Source organism: Nerophis lumbriciformis, linkage group LG19, assembly GCF_033978685.3.
Source record: "Nerophis lumbriciformis linkage group LG19, RoL_Nlum_v2.1, whole genome shotgun sequence".
Classification (NCBI taxonomy): Eukaryota; Metazoa; Chordata; class Actinopteri; order Syngnathiformes; family Syngnathidae; genus Nerophis; species Nerophis lumbriciformis.
This window is the reverse complement of record NC_084566.2, coordinates 36,468,591-36,484,898: the sequence shown is the minus strand read 5'-3', so window position 1 is coordinate 36,484,898 and position 16,308 is coordinate 36,468,591. Positions and strand designations below refer to the sequence as shown.

Genomic DNA, 16,308 nt, shown 5'->3' with positions numbered 1-16,308 from the left:
TTACATTATTTATAATCCAGGGTGTGGAGGGGGGCGCCGGATGTAAGTGTCAAAAAGACAGCCAAAAGAGATTGATATGAGAATAAATCTAAAGTTAAAATATAGGGTAGAAATGCACCCATTTGCAGGAAATGTAGTCTTCATTTTCCAAATTTTCTTTCAAGGCTTGCATGTCTACATTAAAACATTTTTCTTCATACTGCATTAATATATGCTACTTTTAAACTTTCATGCAGAGAGGGAAATCACAACTAAAAAAATCACTAATTTTTTCATACGGTGTTGATCTGGAAATGTTTGCCTCAGCATTTTGATGGTGTGGACGTGTGGCACCGAATGGAGATAAGCGTCTCGACAGACGTCACAATATTTGAACAACGATGACAAGAACGGTTTTCTCTGTCGTGTCCGTGTGTCGGAAATTGTTATGCGCTTTTTATTTGATTTTGTCCGTGGCATAGATTTGCCGTGTGCAGAGGACGTTTGAGCAGGCGCGCACCTTAGCGGCTGCGCTAGCATCACAGCTAACGTTAGCCATGCTGCTACCTCTCTGCTCGGGGAGGACGTATACGTATGTGACGTATGACGTGACAGTATGTGACGTATGTCGTGACAGTATGTGACGTGTGTAAGAAGGTGCACTTGCTGTCTGTGAGAGGGAGACACAGGAAAGAGTGAGAAGAGCCTGTCGTGTAATGCCAGCAGCTAAAAGCAACTGCGTGAGAATCCACAGACCTGTGGATGTGTTAAAGGCGTGCTGGAAAATGCGGAACGGAAATAGGGAGCAGCAGAAAAGTGGAATGTATTATTTAAATCGGTGCCTTGGAAAACACGGACCAGAGTTTTTTTTTTAAACTGGATCTGGATCGGCATTTTCCCATGCCTTGCCGATACGCATTTTTTGGCAAATATCGGCGGCCGATCCGATCCAAATATCGGATCGGGACATCCCTAGTCTACACTGAGCCTGGTTACATGCACGTTTTTGGTCCCCTGTTGCTCAGTTTTCCCTAGGGAAAAAGGTTTGCACCGCACATGTAAACTTGTGAAATCAACCGTTCCGGGCCCCAACCTATGTGCGGACGAACTGCTGCGTTACGCCTAGGGGTGTAACGTACACAAAAATTTCGGTTCGACGTACCTCGGTTTAGAGGTCACGGTTCGGTTCATTTTCGGTACAGTAAGAAAACAAAAAAATTTATATTTTTGGGTTATTTATTTACCAAATTTGCAAAATCTTCCACCAAAAATATTTTTCTTAGTGGAATATTTGATGTGAAGTAATGGGAACCTTGGATAGGTCAATAATTCATAATAACATTGATTTTGATTCAATATTATGTTTTGAGCAATGACAGTTTGAAAGAAAAAAAAACAGCTTTGTTTTATTAGTCAACATTGCAACTTTTCCTAAAATACATTTAACCTTTAAGCTTTTTTATTTCACTTTTGTCATGTTTTTGTTTATTTTAATAGTATTTTTAGAATGTGCCGTGGGCCTTTAAAACATTAGCTGTGGGCCGCAAATGGCCCACACTTTTGACACCCCTGCTATAGATAATAAAAAATTAAATGTGATAAATCTATGGATAAAAAGCAGAGCCTGGCGACGCATGCGCGTTTATCATAACTCTCTCTCTCTCTCTGTCTCTGCCCCTCCCTCACCAATGCTGCTCCACCTTCACAATTTGTGTTGTTTTCAACCCCTTCTTAACCCTGAACGTACATTGAAAATACACGCAACCCTAACTCAAAATGCCGGACATTTGAGGCATTTAAGAAACTTCGCCCTGACAGCTCTACAAAAGGGGACATGTCCGGTGAAAAGAGAACGTATGGTCAGTCTATCGTAGCCCGTTAGCTGCTAGCATGCCGTGTGTTGTTTTGATTGAGTGATTGAAACTTTTATTAGTAGATTGCACAGTACAGTACATATTCCGTACAATTGACCACTAAACGGTAACACCCGAATAAGTTTTTCAACTTGTTAAAGTTGGGGTTCACGTAAATCAATTCATGGTTGTGCCTCGGTGTGCAATGTTTACACAACGTGCGTTACGCTACTTAATAAGTCCGTGTGGAAACTCGCTCGGTACACCTACGAACCGAACCGGAACCCCCGTACCGAAACGGTTCAATACAAATACACGTACCGTTACACCCCTAGGTACGCCTGTCCACAACCGTTTAATCAGGCATGTACACAAACGAGACCTATATACTCTGACGTCGAACGGAACGTCACCACGTTTACGGTGTTACGTCGAGTGACACTTCAAAAGCGGGGCGGGAGAGACATGAAAACGAGGAAGAAGAAGGAGACATACACACAAACAGCACGGCGAGCAAAAGTCGGCATTACCGGTGTGACGAGGAGAGTTAAGTATCGTTGGAAGACGCTAAAGACGGCATACTAAAAGGCTAAAAAACAGAACAACACCAGCGACTGGAATCCTGCCGGTTTTGTCCGTTACGACCTACTGGATGAATTATTGGGGAATAGACCGCTGACCTTGGCGGCTTCGACCCCTACTTCACATGTAGACGGCATACGCTAGTTCTCGCAGCGCATGTAAACACCGTAAACCTAACAATTGGAAAACTGACCTCCGAGGGAAAACTGAACAGCGGGGGACCAAAAACGTTTGGAAATGCCCATGTAACCGCAGTCATTGAGACAACACCAAAACTATCTAACTTTAGCGAAGATGACAATGTGTTTAGAGAGACACACAGGTGTGTATACAGTTGGCGGACTTTGACAAAAATGATAGTTAAATCTATTTTTCACACAACGTCTCTATGTCAACAAGATAACTACCGTATTTTCCCGACTATAAGGCGCACTTGTTGAAGGGTGGACTAGCAAAGTAAGATTTTCATTGTACGGCAAACTGTCTGTTTAAAGGGGAACATTATCATAATTTCAGAAGGGTTAAAACCATTAAAAATCAGTTCCCAGTGGCTTATTTTATTTTTCGAAGTTTTTTTCAAAATTTTACCCATCACGCAATATCCCTAAAAAAAGCTTCAAAGTGCCTGATTTTAACCACCCGTCCATTTTCCTGTGACGTCACATAGTGATGCCAACACAAACAAACATGGCGCATAGAACAGCAAGCTATAGCGACATTAGCTCGGATTCAGACTCGGATTTCAGCGGCTTATGCGATTCAACAGATTAGGCATGTATTGAAACGGATGGTTGTAGTGTGGAGGCAGGTAGCGAAAACGAAATTGAAGAAGAAACTGAAACTATTGAGCCAAATCGGTTTGAACCGTATGCAAGCGAAACCGACACAACAGCCAGCGACACGGGAGAAAGCGAGGACGAATTCGGCGATCGCCTTCTAACCAACGATTGGTATGTGTTTGTTTGGCATTAAAGGAAACTAACAACTATGAACTAGGTTTACAGCATATGAAATACATTTGGCAACAACATGCACTTTGAGAGTGCAGACAGCCCAATTTTCATCAATTAATATATTCTGTAGACATACCCTCATCCGCGCTCTTTTCCTGAAAGCTGATCTGTCCAGTTTTGGGGTTGATGTCAGCAGGCCAGGGAAGCTAGGGTCGATGTGAGCCAAGACATCCAGGGGGTTTAGCTCGCTCGTCTGCGGGAACAAACTGCCGCCATTCCTTGCCGTGCTACCGAGGTCCTTTGTCCCTGAATTGCTCACACACTCCGGCAGATTCAATGGGGGTCTGGCGGCAGATTTCTTTGACTTTATTGTTGGAAATGCATCTGCTTTGAGTGTCGCAGGATATCCACACATTCTTGCCATCTCTGTCGTAGCATAGCTTTCGTCGGTAAAGTGTGCGGAACAAACGTCCAATTTCTCGCCACTTTCGCATCTTTGGGCCACTGGTGCAACTTGAATCCGTCCCTGTTGATGTTGTTACACCTTCCGACAACACACCGACGAGGCATGATGTCTCCAAGGTACGGAAAACAGTCGAAAAAACGGAAAATAACAGTTCGGAAATCGGTTAAAAAAATATATGGTCTTTTTTCTGCAACATCAAGGTATATATTGACGCTTACATAGGTCTGGTGATAATGTTCCCCTTTAACTGTGCATATGACAATAAACAATCTGGAGTAGACGAGTGTGACGAGGAGACTACGGTCTGCCGTAGCGTTCTGAAAGAACTAAACATTATGGCGCGTATAGATGGAAGAAAGCACAGGAACGGTGACATTTATAAAAAAGTGTGTGAAGACTTGCGCGATGCTGGCTATGTTCGGACAACCGAGCAGGTTAAGTATCGTTGGAAGACGCTCAAGACGGCATACTATAAAGGCTAAAAAACAGAACAACACCAGCGGCTGGAATCCTGACGGTTTTGTCCGTTACGACCTAATGGATGAATTATTGGGGAATAGACCGCTGACCTTGGCAGAGGAGGAGTCAAGCGGAGTGGATGTCGGCTTCGACCCCCTACTTCACATGTAAACACCGTAAACCTAACAATTGGAAAACTGACCTCCGAGGGAAAACTGAACAGCAGGGGACCAAAAATGCCCATGTAACCGCAGTCAGCGATGCAGACTCTGCATCGGTCTGTTGCGGCAAAGGAGCTGAGCGGAAAAAACATAGATCTAAATTTACTGGTGGATCTACGTTCCTACCCTCAAGTCATGAGCTTTGGGTAGTGAACGAAAGGACCAGATGGCTACAAACAGCAGAAATGAGTTTCCTCCGGCAAAATAAAAACAGAGAAGGCACCCACGCTGGAGCTGACTAGTGTACTCTACTGCGCAGCAAGTGACTTGGATGGCTCCGCCTTTCCAAAAATGCGGCTGCAGGTGGGACACGAAATGAATGAATGAATGAATAAATGAAGCATCCGTACACAGAGACATGGTTCGCACACAGAGGCATATTGGGCCAGTTAGAAAATTCCGTCAATCGTAAAGGTTGCAAATACAGAGGTCCGTGAATCAAGGTTCCACTATTTCTATTGCGGAAAGTGGCGGTTAACTACTTCTGAGAGGAGCAATTTACAAAGTCTAGTATGCACACAAATGTACTGTAGTTGTTGAATTAATTCGATTTATTTCTGTCATGAATTTCTGTTAGCATTAGGAACTGTTGGAGCTGTCATATCGCAGTCAAGCACACCATGCGATGGTCCACCTCTCTCCCATTGCTCAGGAGGTGGAAGGTGCCATCTAGTAAACCTGAGGTTCCAGGTTTGAATCCTGCTTCCTTCATCTCAGTCACGACGGTAGTGCACAAGGATGCATTACCAATCAATACGGTGACCTGCAACCCTTAGTCTCTGCTTGATGGCTGCCCAGAGGATGGGTTGGATGCAGAAGTGGAACAGACTTGGTCATGGATCACGATCCAAGTGAGCTGAAATTTTGGTCTGAAATAGGCCCAAGCCAGGTGTGAGCGCACCGTGTAGACTATACTAACGCTGTGTCTTCATTGACACGTTGTCCTTCGCAGACATCGATCTGTGATTCAAAGCAACCTCTTTCATATCCCAGCAGGGACGATAGCGATTAGGTAAATCCATCATGCGGTAATAGGCCATTAAACTCACCCAAGTCAGCCATGATGAAAAATAAGCCCACCTGAAATATCCATAGGCTGCATCCATAATTACTTTGAAAGAATCTTCTGGGGAGGGAAACTGACAGATTGGCAGTTGTACGGAGTGCCATTCGTAATTCTATGAGACAATTATATTTGTTTTGCAGAAGCTATAATAAAGATACAAAGTCACTTCTTTGGGTCCAGTTCTGGACATCCCAATGGGAACATTATTAATGACCTGAGGTCTCATCGTAAAAGTGACCAGCATGCCGAGGTGAAGCGGGTGGGGGGCGTGACCTCCGGGGTCACCCAGGGTGGACAGGATTTGGCTTTGTTCAAATAAATGACCGTGGCTTTTTGTCTTCTTTGTCGAAGCCCAACCATGACGGCTCAACAGACATTCTAACGGACGTATTCTCAATCAGAGCGCTGTTGAACTGAACAGGAGAGCGATGTGTTGTTTACCCAATGATGCAGAGACTTGCGCTCGTGAATAATAGACCAAAAGGGAAGAATATGAAAAATGAATAAAACTCAAGATTTGGTGCCGGGCCAGATCCGAGGGGGAAGTCGAACATTTCCAAATGCCAAAACAGGGGAGAGTCTACATTGCCACAACACACAACAGCATTTCAGACGTGTTGTGTGCCAAGAACAAATGCACTTGAACAATTGGACAATTGTGTTTTGAAATGGTAATAAAGCCTCGGACTTGTGTGATGACTGTATTATGATGATAGTATATCTGATAGTTTATATCTGTATCATGAATCAACTTAAGTGGACCCAGACTTAAACAAGTTGAATAACGTATCCGGGTGTTACCATTTAGTGGTCAATTAATACGGAATATGTACTGTACTGTGCAATCTACTAATAAAAGCTTCAATCAATCAATCTGCATCCACGATGTTTCTGCTTGTAAGTACTCCATGCGTGGGCCTTTCCTAACATGCACCTTTGTCCGCTTTACCGGCAATGTCACGGCGTGACAAAGACGCGGTAAAAAAAAAAAAGTACCGGTATTTTTCAGAAGGAGTATAGTATCGATCGATTAATTGAGACTTTTATTAGTAGATTGCACAGTACAGTACATATTCCGTACAATTGACCACTAAATGGTAACATCCGAATAAGTTTTTCAACTTGTTTAAGTCGGGGTTTGATTGATTGATTGAGACTTTTATTAGTAGATTGCACAGTACAGTACATATTCCGTACAATTGACCACTAAATGGTAACATCCGAATAGGTTTTTCAACTTGTTTAAGTCAGGGTTTGATTAATTGAGACTTTTATTAGTAGATTGCACAGTGAAGTACATATTCCGTACAATTGACCACTAAATGGTAACATCCGAATAGGTTTTTCAACTTGTTTAAGTCGGGGTTTGATTGATTGATTGATTGATTGATTGAAACTTGTATTAGTAGATTGCACAGTACAGTACATATTCCGTACAATTGACCACTAAATGGTAACACCCGGATAAGTTTTTCAACTTGTTTAAGTCAGGGTTTGATTGATTGAGACTTTTATTAGTAGATTGCACAGTACAGTACATATTCCGTACAATTGACCACTAAATGGTAACATCCGAATAAGTTTTTCAACTTGTTTAAGTCGATGTTTGATTGATTGATTGATTGAGACTGTTATTAGTAGATTGCACAGTACAGTACATATTCCGTAGAATTAACCATTAAATGGTAACACCCGAATAAGTTTTTCAACTTGTTTAAGTCGGGGTTTGATTGATTGATTGATTGATTGAGACTTTTATTAGTAGATTGCACAGTACAGTACGTATTCCGTACAATTGACCACTAAATGGTAACACCCGGATAAGTTTTTCAACTTGTTTAAGTCTGGGTTTGATTGATTGATTGAGACTTTTATTAGTAGATTGCACAGTACAGTACATATTCCGTACCATTCACCACTAAATGGTAACACCCGACTAAGTTTTTCAACGTGTTTAATCAATTCATGGTAGTACCGTTTTTAATTCATCAGTACCAAGGTACCTAATCAGTACCCTAGTATAAAGCATGAATAAATGCATGATACGAATGTATTTAATTATTTAGATAATGAAAATAAATAGTATGTTTCCTCCATGTAAACACCACATGCTTGTTCTGTACTTATACTGTTGTGTGTTCTTAGAACATATGGTCCTTTGAATGGAACGTACAAAAAAGACGTGTAAGAGACAAAGGTTTGAGAAAAAGTCAGTGAAGGTTGTACCCGAATAAGTTTTTGAACTTGTTTAAGTCCGGGTTTGATTGATTGATTGATTGATTGATTGAAACTTGTATTAGTAGATTGCACAGTACAGTACATATTCCGTACAATTGACCACTAAATGGTAACACCCGGATAAGTTTTTCAACTTGTTTAAGTCGGGGTTTGATTGATTGATTGATTGAAACTTTTATTAGTAGATTGCACAGTACAGTACATATTCCGTACAATTGACCACTAAATGGTAACATCCGAATAAGTTTTTCAACTTATTTAAGTCGGGGTTTGATTGATTGATTGAGACTTTTATTAGTAGATTGCACAGTACAGTACATATTCCGTACAATTGACCACTAAATGGTAACACCCGGATACGTTTTTCAACTTGTTTAAGTCTGGGTTTGATTGATTGATTGATTGATTGAGACTTGTATTAGTAGATTGCACAGTACAGTACATATTCCGTACAATTGACCACTAAATGGTACCACCCGAATAAGTTTTTCAACTTGTTTAAGTCGGGATTTGATTGATTGATTGATTGATTGATTGATTGATTGAAACTTGTATTAGTAGATTGCACAGTACAGTACATATTCCGTACAATTGACCACTAAATGGTAACACCCGGATAAGTTTTTCAACTTGTTTAAGTCGGGGTTTGATTGATTGATTGATTGATTGAGACTTTTATTAGTAGATTGCACAGTACAGTACATATTCCGTACAATTGACCACTAAATGGTAATATCCGAATAAGTTTTTCAACTTGTTTAAGTCGGGGTTTGATTGATTGATTGATTGATCGAGACTTTTATTAGTAGATTGCACAGTACAGTACATATTCCGTACAATTGACCACTAAATGGTAACACCCGAATAAGTTTCTCAACTTGTTTAATCAATTCATGGTAGTACCGTTTTTATTTAATCAGTACCAAGGTACTTAATCAGTACTGGTATACCGTACAACCCTAGTATAAAGCATGAATAAATGCATGACACGAATGTATTTAGTTAATTAGTTAATGATAATAAATAGTATGTTTCCTCTATGTAAACACCACATGCTTGTTCTGTACTTATACTATTGTGTGTTCTTAGAACATATGGTCCTTTGAATAGAACGTACAAAAAAGACGTGTAAGGGACAACGGTTTGAGAAAAAGTCAGTGAAGCTTGTACCCGAATAAGTTTTTCAACTTGTTTAAGTCGAGGTTTGATTGATTGATTGAGACTTTTATTAGTAGATTGCACAGTACAGTACATATTCCGTACAATTGACCACTAAATGGTAACACCCGAATAAGTTTTTCAACTTGTTTAATCAATTCATGGTAGTACCATTTTTAATTCATCAGTACCAAGGTACTTCATATCCAAGGGGCGCCAATCCATTGTCTTCCGAGACTTACGGATGCCAACAACCAAGGTACTTAATCAGTACTGGTATACCGTACAACCCTAGTATAAAGCATGAATAAATGCATGATACGGATGTATTTAGTTAATTAGATAATGATAATAAATAGTATGTTTCCTCCATGTAAACACCACATGCTTGTTCTGTACTTATACTGTTGTGTGTTCTTAGAACATATGGTCCTTTGAATGGAACGTACAAAAAAGACGTGTAAGAGACAAAGGTTTGAGAAAAAGTCAGTGAAGCTTGTACCCGAATAAGTTTTTCAACTTGTTTAAGTCGAGGTTTGATTGATTGATTGAGACTTTTATTAGTAGATTGCACAGTACAGTACATATTCCGTACAATTGACCACTAAATGGTAACACCCCAATAAGTTTTTCAACTTGTTTAATCAATTCATGGTAGTACCATTTTTAATTCATCAGTACCAAGGTACTTCATATCCAAGGGGCGCCAATCCATTGTCTTCCGAGACTTACGGATGCCAACAACCAAGGTACTTAATCAGTACTGGTATACCGTACAACCCTAGTATAAAGCATGAATAAATGCATGATACGGATGTATTTAGTTAATTAGATAATGATAATAAATAGTATGTTTCCTCCATGTAAACACCACATGCTTGTTCTGTACTTATACTGTTGTGTGTTCTTAGAACATATGGTCCTTTGAATAGAACGTACAAAAAAGACGTGTAAGGGACAACGGTTTGAGAAAAAGTCAGGGAAGGTTGTACCCGAATAAGTTTTTCAACTTGTTTAAGTCGGGGTTTGATTGATTGATTGAGACTTTTATTAGTAGATTGCACAGTACAGTACATATTCCGTACAATTGACAACTAAATGGTAACACCCGAATAAGTTTTTCAACTTGTTTAAGTCGGGGTTTGATTGATTGATTGATTGATTGAGACTTTTATTAGTAGATTGCACAGTACAGTACGTATTCCGTACAATTGACCACTAAATGGTAACACCCCAATAAGTTTTTCAACTTGTTTAAGTCGGGGTTTGATTGATTGATTGAGACTTTTATTAGTAGATTGCACAGTACAGTAAATATTCCGTACAATTGACCACTAAGTTTTTCAACTTGTTTAATCAATTCATGGTAGTACCGTTTTTAATTCATCAGTACCAAGGTACTTAATCAGTACTGGTATATCGTACAACCCTAGTATAAAACATGAATAAATGCATGATACGGATGTATTTAGTTAATTAGATAATGATAATAAATAGTATGTTTCCTCCATGTAAACACCACATGCTTGTTCTGTACTTATACTATTGTGTGTTCTTAGAACATATGGTCCTTTGAATAGAACGTACAAAAAAGACGTGTAAGGGACAACGGTTTGAGAAAAAGTCAGTGAAGCTTGTACCCGAATAAGTTTTTCAACTTGTTTAAGTCGGGGTTTGATTGATTGATTGAGACTTTTATTAGTAGATTGCACAGTACAGTACATATTCCGTACAATTGACCACTAAATGGTAACACCCGAATACGTTTTCCAACTTGTTTAAGTCGGGGTTTGATTGATTGAGACTTTTATTAGTAGATTGCACAGTACAGTACGTATTCCGTACAATTGACCACTAAATGGTAACACCCGGATAAGTTTTTCAACTTGTTTAAGTCTGGGTTTGATTGATTGATTGATTGATTGAAACTTGTATTAGTAGATTGCACAGTACAGTACATATTCCGTACAATTGACCACTAAATGGTAACACCCGAATACGTTTTTCAAATTGTTTAAGTCAGGGTTTGATTGATTGATTGATTGAGACTTTTATTAGTAGATTGCACAGTACAGTACGTATTCCGTACAATTGACCACTAAATAGTAACACCCGGATACGTTTTTCAACTTGTTTAAGTCAGGGTTTGATTGATTGAGACTTTTATTAGTAGATTGCACAGTACAGTACATATTCCGTACAATTGACCACTAAATGGTAACACCCGAATACGTTTTCCAACTTGTTTAAGTCGGGGTTTGATTGATTGAGACTTTTATTAGTAGATTGCACAGTACAGTACGTATTCTGTAAAATTGACCACTAAATGGTAACACCCGGTTACGTTTTTCAACTTGTTTAAGTCTGGGTTTGATTGATTGATTGATTGATTGAGACTTTTATTAGTAGATTGCACAGTACAGTACGTATTACGTACAATTGACCACTAAATGGTAACACCGGAATAAGTTTTTCAACTTGTTTAAGTCGAGGTTTGATTGATTGATTGATTGATTGAAACTTGTATTAGTAGATTGCACAGTACAGTACATATTCCGTACAATTGACCACTAAATGGTAACACCCCAATAAGTTTTTCAACTTGTTTAAGTCGGGGTTTGATTGATTGATTGAGACTTTTATTAGTAGATTGCACAGTACAGTAAATATTCCGTACAATTGACCACTAAGTTTTTCAACTTGTTTAATCAATTCATGGTAGTACCGTTTTTAATTCATCAGTACCAAGGTACTTAATCAGTACTGGTATATCGTACAACCCTAGTATAAAACATGAATAAATGCATGATACGGACGTATTTAGTTAATTAGATAATGATAATAAATAGTATGTTTCCTCCATGTAAACACCACATGCTTGTTCTGTACTTATACTATTGTGTGTTCTTAGAACATACGGTCCTTTGAATAGAACGTACAAAAAAGACGTGTAAGGGACAACGGTTTGAGAAAAAGTCAGGGAAGGTTGTACCCGAATAAGTTTTTCAACTTGTTTAAGTCGGGGTTTGATTGATTGATTGAGACTTTTATTAGTAGATTGCACAGTACAGTACATATTCCGTACAATTGACCACTAAATGGTAACACCCCAAAAAGTTTTTCAACTTGTTCAATCAATTCATGGTCGTACCATTTTTAATTCATCAGTACCAAGGTACTTCATATCCAAGGGGCGCCAATCCATTGTCTTCCGAGACTTACGGATGCCAACAACCAAGGTACTTAATCAGTACTGGTATACCGTACAACCCTAGTATAAAGCATGAATAAATGCATGATACGGATGTATTTAGTTAATTAGATAATGAGAATAAATAGTATGTTTCCTCCATGTAAACACCACATGCTTGTTCTGTACTTATACAGTTGTGTGTTCTTAGAACATATGGTCCTTTGAATGGAACGTACAAAAAAGACGTGTAAGGGACAAAGGTTTGAGAAAAAGTCAGTGAAGCTTGTACCCGAATAAGTTTTTCAACTTGTTTAAGTCTGGGTTTGATTGATTGATTGATTGATTGAGACTTTTATTAGTAGATTGCACAGTACAGTACATATTCCGTACAATTGACCACTAAATGGTAACGCCCGAATACGTTTTCCAACTTGTTTAAGTCAGGGTTTCATTGATTGAGACTTTTATTAGTAGATTGCACAGTACAGTACATATTCCGTACAATTGACCACTAAATGGTAACATCCGAATAAGTTTTTCAACTTGTTTAAGTCGATGTTTGATTGATTGATTGATTGAGACTGTTATTAGTAGATTGCACAGTACAGTACATATTCCGTAGAATTAACCATTAAATGGTAACACCCGAATAAGTTTTTCAACTTGTTTAAGTCGGGGTTTGATTGATTGATTGATTGATTGAGACTTTTATTAGTAGATTGCACAGTACAGTACGTATTCCGTACAATTGACCACTAAATGGTAACACCCGGATAAGTTTTTCAACTTGTTTAAGTCTGGGTTTGATTGATTGATTGAGACTTTTATTAGTAGATTGCACAGTACAGTACGTATTCTGTAAAATTGACCACTAAATGGTAACACCCGGATACGTTTTTCAACTTGTTTAAGTCTGGGTTTGATTGATTGTTTGATTGATTGAGACTTGTATTAGTAGATTGCACAGTACAGTACATATTCCGTACAATTGACCACTATATGGTAACACCCGGATAAGTTTTTCAACTTGTTTAAGTCTGGGTTTGATTGATTGATTGATTGATTGAGACTTGTATTAGTAGATTGCACAGTACAGTACATATTCCGTACAATTGACCACTATATGGTAACACCCGGATAAGTTTTTCAACTTGTTTAAGTCTGGGTTTGATTGATTGATTGATTGATTGAGACTTTTATTAGTAGATTGCACAGTACAGTGCATATTCCGTACAATTGACCACTAAATGGTTTCTCAACTTGTTTAATCAATTCATGGTAGTACCGTTTTTATTTCATCAGTACCAAGGTACTTAATCAGTACTGGTATACCGTACAACCCTAGTATAAAGCATGAATAAATGCATGACACGAATGTATTTAGTTAATTAGATAATGATAATAAATAGTATGTTTCCTCCATGTAAACACCACATGCTTGTTCTGTACTTATACTATTGTGTGTTCTTAGAACATACGGTCCTTTGAATAGAACGTACAAAAAAGACGTGTAAGGGACAACGGTTTGAGAAAAAGTCAGTGAAGCTTGTACCCGAATAAGTTTTTCAACTTGTTTAAGTCGGGGTTTGATTGATTGATTGAGACTTTTATTAGTAGATTGCACAGTACAGTACATATTCCGTACAACTGACCACTAAATGGTAACATCCGAATAAGTTTTTTAACTTGTTTAAGTCGGGGTTTGATTGATTGATTGATTGAGACTTTTATTAGTAGATTGCACAGTACAGTACGTATTCCGTACAATTGACCACTAAATGGTTGCACCCGAATACGTTTTTCAACTTGTTTAAGTCGGGGTTTGATTGATTGATTGAGACTTTTATTAGTAGATTGCAAAGTTCAGTACATATTCCGTACAATTGACCACTAAATGGTAACGCCCGAATACGTTTTCCAACTTGTTTAAGTCGGGGTTTGATTGATTGAGACTTTTATTAGTAGATTGCACAGTACAGTACATATTCCGTACAATTGACCACTTAATGGTAACGCCTGAATACGTTTTTCAACTTGTTTAAGTCGGGGTTTAATTGATTGATTGATTGATTGAGACTTTTATTAGTAGATTGCACAGTACAGTACATATTCCGTACAATTGACCACTAAATGGTAACACCCCAATAAGTTTTTCAACTTGTTTAATCAATTCATGGTAGTACCATTTTTAATTCATCAGTACCAAGGTACTTCATATCCAAGGGGCGCCAATCCATTGTCTTCCGAGACTTACGGATGCCAACAACCAAGGTACTTAATCAGTACTGGTATACCGTACAACCCTAGTATAACGCATGAATAAATGCATGATATAGATGTATTTAGTTAATTAGATAATGATAACAAATAGTATGTTTCCTCCATGTAAACACCACATGCTTGTTCTGTGTGTTCTTAGAACATATGGTCCTTTGAATGGAACGTACAAAAAAAGACGTGTAAGGGACAACGGTTTGAGAAAAAGTCAGTGAAGGTTGTACTTTGAGGCCCCCAAAATAGCAAAATCATAATTTGTGGCTTCTCCCTCTACAATTATCTGGGATTTCAAAGTCTTCCAGCGTCTCCCCTCAGCCTGGAATTCTTGCCGTAGAAATTCTACCCTTCCAGATTGCCCGGGGTGATAAAGACAACTGGAAAAACAGGTTGTTTGGCCTCGCCGTAGTAAGCACGGCAGGGTGCCTCACCTTAGCAGCAGTAGCTAGGGGGACATTCTATGGTCCTTCTATTCAAAGTCCTCTGAATAAAGTTGGGGAGGGCCCCGCAGGCAGACGGGGCAATTTGCCAGGGAGCCGGCCAATGGAGCTAAGCCAGGACGAGGTTAAACTTTTGTTTTGGCTTAACAAGCAAGAGTGAGCAGGGACAAAAAAAAAGGGGGAAAGCCACAAAAGGGTAAGACAATACCTGACTGCTCGAGACTTATTTTGTTACTTTTATGACGCAGAGATGCCATCGAGCAAAGACCGTGGCGGAAAAGTGAGCCACTCAGCGATATTTTTAAATGCACCTGCACCCCATCTTGTCCTGAGCGCGGGAGACTTTTTAAGACTCACCTATTCATGTCAGTACGGAATAAATCTCTCCTTTTATTCCCTTTCAAGACACTTATTCCAGGGAGCGTCTAATCCTGGGAAAGGCAATCCAAATTATATCCAGGAATGATTATCCCTCAAATGTGGGAAGAAAAAAAAGAAATCTTTAAAAAGGGGGCTCCTCTGTTATTCCATGTGTTAAAAAAAAAAAGCCGGATCCCGAGGGTTACAATTCCAGTCCGGAGGAGCAGAGATCCTTCAGGAGTAGAGCTTGTTCACACACTGAGTGTGTTGAGCAGTGAGCATGGGACAAGCCAAGCCCACCGTGTGATGTCACTGGTGTCACGTTTCTCTGTGGAGGAAAGAGGAGGAGGAGGAGGAGGCCGGACTTACCTTCTTCCAACCCTACCAATGGGAGACAACACTTCCGTACTTTGGTCTGCACCAAAAATGTATGTGCAGTAAAGAGCATATTGCAGACAGCAAAAAAAAAAACCTGCTGTCTTTATATTCTGTTATATTTAGGGCCCGCATGGCCCATTGCATAACCTTATGCAATGGGCCATAAGGACCTATTGTTTTTCTAAGGTTTTTTATTCTTTATTCTTCCGCCGCCACATTAAACTGTAATTTGACCCACTTAACATGCTTCAAAACTCACCATATTTGACCCACACATCAGGACCTGCGAAAATTGCCTTTTTTTGAAAAAACCGAACCACAAAACTCAAAATTGTGCTCTAGCGCCCCCTAGGAAGAAAAAAAAACTAGACTGCCTGTAACTCCCACTAGGAAGGTCGGAGAGACAAACCTCTATGTAGGCCTGACTTAGACCTACATTTCATAATTGTACATTCAGGAAGTTGGCAATTCCCCCTTCAAGACAAAAAAGTACTAAAAACAGTCACTTTTGCCTCTTTGAGCTGTAATTTGACCCCCTTAACACGCTTCAAAACTCACCAAACTGAACGCACACATCAGGACTGTCAAAAATTGCGATCTAATAAAAAAACCTAACCCCAAATCTCAAAATTGCGCTCTAGCGCAATTTTTTAATAAAACGCAGAAAAAACTGCTCCTCGCAAGAAAA

General features: G+C 39.2%; 1 protein-coding gene across 10 annotated transcripts in view; it reads right to left on the bottom strand.

The window, feature by feature from the left end:
* Positions 1 to 15,714, bottom strand: part of LOC133618463 (receptor-type tyrosine-protein phosphatase F) — a 470,668-nt gene extending 454,954 nt beyond the window's left edge. For 3 of the 10 annotated variants that reach the window (XM_061978831.2, XM_061978833.2, XM_061978832.2), the window contains exon 1: positions 15,240 to 15,714. The gene's annotated coding sequence lies outside the window, so the exon portion shown is untranslated. The remainder of the gene's footprint in view (positions 1 to 15,239) is intronic. The other 7 variants (XM_061978839.2, XM_061978835.2, XM_061978838.2 and 4 more) reach the window with 3 other exon arrangements.
* Between the last annotated feature and the right edge of the window lie 594 nt (positions 15,715 to 16,308).